Consider the following 8,561-nt stretch of genomic DNA (forward strand, 5'->3'; position numbering starts at 1 on the left):
AACATCTACATGGGTTTGTCTTTGCCTTTGAAAGAGAAACATGAAACGAGGATCTTGCCTTTGCTTCTTATGATCTAGGGTAGTTTATAGATCTGGATTTCAATGTAGGAATCACCTAGAAGTAAAATGAGATTTCTAAGGTCTTTTTTGGGAATCACCACTCCAGCATCATGGAAGTATGCATCCTACTGGTGAGATTGGAAAAAGGGGCCTCATGAGCGGTCTCAAGAGTGGACACTGAATTTCAGATCCTCCTGCCTCCACCTCCTCAGTGCTGGGATTACAGGTGTGTGCCACCAATCTGGGTTTATGTACTGAAGACTTGAGACCAGGGCTTCTAGCATGCTAGGTAAACTCTCTGTCAGCTGAGCCACACCCTCGGACTTTGCATTTTTGTTTGGTGCTATGGTTTGGTTATATGCCTCCCAAAGTTTCATGTGTTGAAAGTTTGGTCTCTGGTGCCGATGTTCAGAGGGGACTTTTAGAAAGTGGATCATGAAGGCATTGACCTAGTTTATGAGCTGATCAATATGACATTATTTAGAGGTAAAAGCAGGGGCGGGGGGGTTGTTGGTTGAAGGGCATAGTTTCTTTAGAGCTAAATCTTATCCGGGGCCAATTCTTCATCATTTTAACTTTGCCTTCCAGCTACAATGAGGTGATCAGCCTACTCTGACACATGTACCTTTGCCAGATATTCTGTCTCTTCATGAGCTCATTCCAATGAAGTCAGCTGACCATGGGCTGAAACATCTGGACCCAGGAGCCAAAATAAATGTTTCCTCCTTCATTGTTTCTCTCCAGTCACAACACCAGAGATCCAAAGAATACACTTGGTTCGAATGATACAATACACCATGGTGAAATCATATTTTCTGTACTATGACCTAACTTGTCTCATATCTATGGAAACATGAGCAAGTGGTGCCTGGAGTCTCTTCCCAATGAATGTTATTAATAAAAACGCACTGCAGAAAGTAGTCATTGGAACATTTCAGAACCAGTGAGGGTGGACACAAACATTGTGGCTGGCTGCACGAGGGGATTATGAGAGAGCATCTGAAGTGGGAATATGTTTCCTACACCCTGAGGAAACTCTGGCTCGCCTGTAAATACCACCAACAGTTATTGTTTCTATTTTTTTTAAACCAAGACTCAGTGAACACAATTAATAACTTTCACTAGCCCTCTAGTGTGTTTCTCCCTTGACTTTGCTCTTCAGGAATCTCCTTCACTGACCACAGAAATATTATGAAGAGTGTGGAGTAGTGGGGAGGCATAGGTTTAAAAAGAAAGAAAGAAAACGTTTTCATCTATGGCCCAATCCCAAGGGAAGCAGAGAAAACCCACATTCCTATCCATTAACCAGAACATGGAAAGAGGCAAATTGCATGGAGGCTTGAGTAATCTGAGATTTTGATACTGTTAACCATATACACCTGAAAACTTGCAAATCGTAGAAAATCACTGCCACCAAAATAGAAGAGGGGCCAGATTAAATACCATTGATCTTGGCTAAGTGTTGTGACACATGCTTACAAACTATGTGAAGACTGAGGCAGGAGGATCACAAGTTTGAGGGCAGCCCTGGCAAAGTAATGAGACTCTGTCTGAAAATGATAACCTTAAAGTTCAGGGAGATGTAACTCCATTGTAGAATGCCCAAGACCCTGGAGTCCATTCCGAACACCGCACAATGAAAACAAGAACACTGACCCAGACACAATAACACGAGAGAGGCCTTGTTTTCTCTGTGTAGTTTCCAAAAAGAAATCTAAAGAAATGTTTTAAATTCACAACCAGAACCTGTCCACGCTCACAGAGCAACTTACAGAAATGTGTTTGGGAACAGGAAAACATGGTGGTTCACGCTTTAATTCTAGCACTTGAAGGGCAGGAGGATTGTGCGTTCAAGGCCAAGTTCTGCTATGTGAGGAGTTTGAGGAAGCCAGCCAGGGCTATGTGAGACAATATCTCAAAAACAAACAAAACCCAAAAACATATATGCATTCTAATCTATCCACAAAGAGCTATGTCAAGATGTTACTCAAGAAAAATAAGAGGAATCATGTTTCAAAATAATTATAGAAGTAGGCGTAGTGGCAAATGCTTTTAATCCCTGCATTTGGGAGACTGGGGCAGGAGGATCTCTGTGAGTCAGGGGGCAGACTGATCTACATAGAGAGTTCCAGGGCTACACAGAGAGACCATGTCTAATAATAATATAATAATATGGAATTTTTTAGAATTAAATGTGGAATTTTTTTAGAATAATTGAAGCAGGGCTTCACACATGTTGGGCTAGTGCTCTACCCCTGAGCTATATCCCCGACTTCTCTTTTAAGATAGCCATTCACGCCGGACGGTGGTGGCGCACGCCTTTAATCCCAGCACTCGGGAGACAGAGGCAGGCAGATCTCTGTGAGTTCGAGACAAGGCTAGACCGACAGCCTCTAAAACAATACAGCGAAACTTTGTCTCATAAAACAAACAAACAAACAAAAAAAAGATAGTCATTCACTAAGTAGCCCAGACTGGGCTCAAGGTCTCGTGGTCATCCATTCAGGCAGGCCTCAAACTTGAGCTGCTCATGCTGCAACCTCCCAAGTACATGGGATTACAGGCCACAGACCAGTCCCAGCTCCACCAAAACTACTCCTAAAACGTTGTTTATAATCCATGAAAAATGGTGTGTATGTGTATGTAACCTGGAAGTTACTTTTCTCCTTCTATCGTGTGGGCTCTGGGAATGAAACTCAGGTGGTTACTCTTGGTGGCACAGGCCCTTGCCCCGCCAAACCATCTCACAGGCTACCTCTGCATTTTTTAATTGTTTGTTGCTGTTGCTGTAATTTGTATGTTCGTTTTTGTTTGTTTGTTTCTGAGGCAAAGTCTCAATCCCTGACTAGGCTGGAACTCACTAAGTAGACAAGGCTGGTCTTGAACTCAAGAGATCCACCTGCCTCTTCCTCCCTAGTGCTGGATTAAAGGTATGCACCACCAGGCCCAGGCCCATTTCTGAATTTCTAATTCATTAATATTGAAAACCTAATTTGCTTTCTGCAGAGGTTTGGGGATGAAAACATTCCCTACTTTCAAAAGCTTCCAGTCTTCTACTCTCTTAGGGAAGGAAAAAAAACAGATTGTGAAAAATGGTACCCGCTGTGACACAGATAAACACAGCATGTTCCTGGAGCAAACGGGAGGGACATGAAGGCTGAGGATGTAAGATCAGTTGTAGAGTATTTGCCTAGCTTGCACCAAGCCAAGTCCTGTGCCAGCATTGCAGAAACCAGGCCTGGTGACATGCACATGCCGCCCTAACCCTGACAGGTGGGAAAATCAGAGATTCTGCATCTTTGGCTGCCAATCAAATCCATTGCCAGCCTGAGACACATAAGGGTCCATCCCCTGAACCAAGGGCCAGGTCTAGTTTGGAAAAGGCATCTGCAAGAGATGCAGTTAAATCAGGCAGAGGAGTCAGCAAGAGCAGGAGATAAAGGAGTGACATCTGGAGGGACTGACACGTGAGGCCAAGCCCAGTTAGGGGAGAAGGGGCTGAGGGCAGATGCTGTCCTCTGTTTGGGCTCTGAGAAGTTTGGACGACGGGGACAGCTAGTACCCATTCCCAGGCAGGAGAGGGACACTGCTGCATCTACACTATAAAAAGCTCACTTTGGCAGCAGCTTCGAGATTACTGGGGTGGACAGAGATGAGAAGCAGAGCAACTTGTTAGGGCATTGTTGCAAATTTAAAAAAAAAAATACTGGTTTAAAAAAATGATGAAGGCTTGAACTACTGCCACAAGAAGAGTTCTTCAGGTAATATCAACAGGATTTTATGACCAATTAGAGGTGAACAAGGAGGAATCGTGGATACCTGCCAGCCGCCTGGTTTGGGAAACAGGGTGGCTCAGAGTGCCATTCACCAAAATAAGGAAACACGGTTCCCTCTTTTTGCCTGGGGCTCTCGCTGACCTCCTGGTGATCCTGTCTTTCAGAGCCTCGGAAAGCCACAGAGAAACTCTGCCTCCGTAGCTAATCCAAGTCCACTCCAGTCAGGCAGTTTGGCTCTTTGCCTCCTTCTCCCAAAGATGAGAATCAAAAGGCAATTTTAACCGAGTAAGGCAAAAGTTAGGCATACACAAGCCTAGCCACAGCCACACTCAAGCACATTAGCAGACAGGTCTGGTGTGCACCTGTAATCTCAGCATTCAAGAAACTGAGGCAGGATTATGAGAGAAAGTACTGGCCAGTGTAAGTCACACAGAAGACCCTGTGTCAAATAAACAATAAGGACAGAGAAGATCGCTCAGTCAGGAAAGTGTCTGCTGTACAAGCAGAAGGACCTAAGTTTAACCCCCAGAACCCATGCTAAAAGCCAGGCATGGTGGAGCACACAGTGTTTAGGTAGTAGAGATGGGTGGTTCTGTAGGGCTTGCTGACCAGCCTACCCTTCCTGGCAAACTCCAGACCAATAAGAGACCCCGTCACAGAAAACAAGATGAATGAGGTTGGTCACTGCCTTCCACACACTCAAATCATGTGAACACCCACAGTTGTATAACACACACACACACACACACACACACACGCACACACACACACACACACACACGCACGCACGCACGCACGCACGCACGCACATTTCTAAGCATGAGGAAACACTTTGATGAAAAAGGCCCTTTCCCTGAGAACTGCTAACCTTGTTCTGAACACACAAATGCTTGAAGACTATTCCATGATCACCAATGGCCCCAAAGAAAAGTTTGAGCAGATATTGTATCTTCATCATCTATATATTCATCCTGACAATACTAAGGCAGGCAAAGCCTGGGAAATAACATATTCACTACAAATTATATCCACCTCAGAAAACATGTGTATGTCCTCAGAGTGCTTAATATTAGGACAAGTAAAGAACTGCAGAAGTGATTTGTGTTTTGTTATTGTTTTCTGGGGTTTTTTGGGGGGGTAGTTTGTTTTGTTTTGTTTTTTGAAATAGCATCTCACAAAATAATTCAGGCAGATCAGGAATTTGTCCTCTTGTTACAGGTTCCTGAATACTGGGATTATAGGTGTTCAACCTTGCACAGTTCAATTTTTATTTTTCTTATTCTCTCTGTCTATCTCTTTCTCTCTGTGTGTGTGTGTGTGTCTATGTGTGTCTGTGTCTGTGTGTATGTCTGTATGTCTCTCTCTGTCTTATATTTTTACTTTTAATTTAGTTTTTTCAAGACAATATCTCATGTGTCCTAGGTGGGGTTTGAATTCACTACAAACCTGAGGATGACAAATGACCTTGGATTTCTAATCCTCCTGCCTCTCCCTCCCCAGTGCTAGGATTATACTCATACACCAAAACACAAGGTTTATGCGGAGCTAGGGATCAAACCCAGGGCATACTGCAGCTAGGCAAGCATTCCATCCACTGAGCTAGAGCTCCAGTCCCTCGTTATGGGTTTGTGATATAAGGTCTCATATAGCCTAGGCTAGCCTCAAATGCAATGAGCAGCTGAGACCGGCCTTAAAGAGTTAAGGCTACTGGGGCAGTGGTGGCGCTCACCTTTAATCTCAGCACTCAATAGGCAGAGGCAGGAGGATCTATGTGAGTTGAAGGCCAGTATGGTCTATAGAGCAAGTTCCAGGACAGGCTGTAAAGCTACACAGAGAAACCCTGTCAAAAAAAACAAAGAGTCAAGGCTGACCTTGAACTCCATAATCTTCTCTTTTTTTTTGGTTTTTCGAGACAGGGTTTCTCTGTGACTTTGGAGGCTGTCCTGGAACTCCCTTTGTAGACCAGGCTGGCCTCGAACTCACAGAGATCCGCCTGCCTCTGCCTCCCAAGTGCTGGGATTAAAGGCGTGTGCCACCTACGCCCAGCCGAACTCCATAATCTTCTACCTCTACCTCTCCAAGTGGTAGTATTGCAAGCATGGATCACCACACACAGCCCCAATCATGAGTTTTTATTTTGCTAAGCAATTCTGGCTCAATCCAGACTCATTTTGCTGAGCTGTCCAGCTCTGTCTCCTGGTCTCTGGTTAGGGAACTGCCCATCAGAGATGATGATCTCATCCCACACAAAGGTGAAAGATTTGGATGAAAGATCTGTTTCCCCGACACCACGTCCCACCCACTGGAAGGATGATGGTAATCCTGTCTGCAGCATTTGGGAGGATTAATGAGTGTTTGTCGAGCGTTCTCAGCTCTGAAGATGAAAGACAGCCTCTGAGCACACAGGCTAATTGATGTTTGTTATTCTGAATGTTTCACTAAAGGAGTTTTCTCCACATAATGAACTCTCTTCGTAGGCTTTAAGAAGGATGGAAAACTGAGGAGTCGCTAGTGTGGTCTTTTAGACATGTGTTTCTCCCACAATAATTTCAAATATGTCAATTTTCTGCTCAGTGGTATGCATCCATGCTAAAGTATTGACTGTAGGTGGTTTGGAACACAGAGTGAGTCTATTTACAACCAAAACAACCATTTCATTCCATTTATGTGTTTATTAAATTAAATATATAGATAAATAAATAATAAACACAAACCTTTGACAGGCTAAATGATTCACTTTTATTTCTGCATATATACAAGTGTGTGTATATATTGTGTGTGTTTATTCAAATATGTGATGGCACACATGCCCCTGTGTGCTCTTGTGTGTGCGAATGTGTAGAAGCTGGAGACTGAGATTGAATGTCTTCCTTGATTGCTCCCCACAGTGGTTTGTTTTTTTTGTTGTTGTTGTTGTTTTTATTTTTTTGGTTTTTTACGAGACAGGGTTTCTCTGTATTGTTTCGGAGGCTATCGGTCCAGCCCGGCCTCGAACTCACAGAGATCCGCCTGCCTCTGCCTCCCGAGTGCTGGGATTAAAGGCGTGCGCCACCACCGCCCGGCCCCCACAGTGTTTTTTGAGGCGGGGTCTTTTATCAGGACCTGGGACTTGCAGATTCAACTAGCTTGGTTGGCTAGCAAGACCCAGGGACCGTCCTGTTTCTACCTCTCCATTATGGTGACAAACAATCACATGCAGATATTATGGTCACAAACAATCACATGCAGATATTTCTCAGGGTTCTGGGGATTGAACTTGGGTGCTCATTGCTTGCAGAGGACTACTGAGATATCTCCTCAGTCCCTCAGTTTGTTTTTAAACAGTCTTGAGATAACATTTCTCGTAGATTGGAGATGGATATGCTATCAAACATTTAAATTTTGTATGTGTATTCATCTTGGACTTATGTTCCAATGAGTTATACTTTCATAACCTAAGGGGTCAAAGAAGAATCAAATCCATTCATTCATATTCCAAGACTGGCACTATTTTACCTTATAGCTTAGTGGTGAGTCATTGACAAGGGTTGATATTGCTTCCTCATCCTCTTCTCCACCGCCACACTTTTTGAGACAGAGTCTCATGTACCCAAGGCTGAACTCTTTATCTAACTGAGAATGATGTTGAAATATTTTGTTGTCGCTGTTGTTATTTTAGTTTTGGGGTATATATGCTGTGCTGTATGTGTGTGCACGCTGAAACCAAAGACAGTTTGGGTGTTTTTCACTATCCTTCTCCACTTTTTTCCACTGAACAAGTTCTCTCACTGAAGATCGTTCTCAACATTTCAGCTAGGTCAGCTGGCCAGTGAGCTCCTGGAACCCATTTATCCTCACCTCCAGTGGTGGAGTCAAAAGCCATACTCAGCTTTCACATGGGTGCTGGGGATTCAAACCCAGCACTCCATACTTACACAACCAACTACTCTCTTATGCATGGAGGTGTCTCCTCTACTCTTGACCCTGAACTTCTGTTCCTCAGGCCTCCACTCCCAAATGCTAGGATTATAGACATATTTCACCATGCCTGATTTATGAGATGTTGTGGATCAAACCCAGGGTTTCAAGTACTTTACCCCCTTGGCCACACCTACAGTCCCTTATTTCCCCCGCTTGTTCACATATAGATTTAGGAAGAGAGTTCAGAGCAAAGACACCTTGGTCGGGACCATGGATGCTCTGCATGTCTGTATGGGTAGAAGTTAGTCCTTCTATGCTCTACATCTCTCATACAACAGACTCACAATTTTCCCTTCCCATTCTTCCATTTCTCCATCATGGCTCTTATTACTAAGGATAAAATGCTAGTCAAAACTCACTCCTAAGAACATCCCAAGCCAAGACTGAGTTATTACATTGCTAAGTCAGCAGATAAAAATGCCAGTCATCAGAAATTAAATATTACATCTTCCAAAATTTCTTTGAAGGTGACAATCATTAGACTAGCAAAGTGATTTCTGTAAAGAATGGAAGTTATCCATCATTTACACTAATCTTTCCAACATAATTTCACTAACCAAGCCACAGGTCTGTTCTCCTAACTGGACCCCTTCTAAAAAGCTTATACTTAGAGAAGTAACTCTGGGAAACTGCCCACATTGTCTGCCAAGTCTCCATAATTTCAACAGAAAGCACATAAGGGGTGGGGGAAACGGCACATTTGGTAAAGAGCTTCCTATGCAAGCATGAAGACCCATGCACAAGCCCTGTCACCTACTGAAAAAG

The sequence above is a fragment of the Mesocricetus auratus genome, unplaced genomic scaffold (assembly GCF_017639785.1).
Source record: "Mesocricetus auratus isolate SY011 unplaced genomic scaffold, BCM_Maur_2.0 Super-Scaffold_100013, whole genome shotgun sequence".
NCBI lineage: Eukaryota > Metazoa > Chordata > Mammalia > Rodentia > Cricetidae > Mesocricetus > Mesocricetus auratus.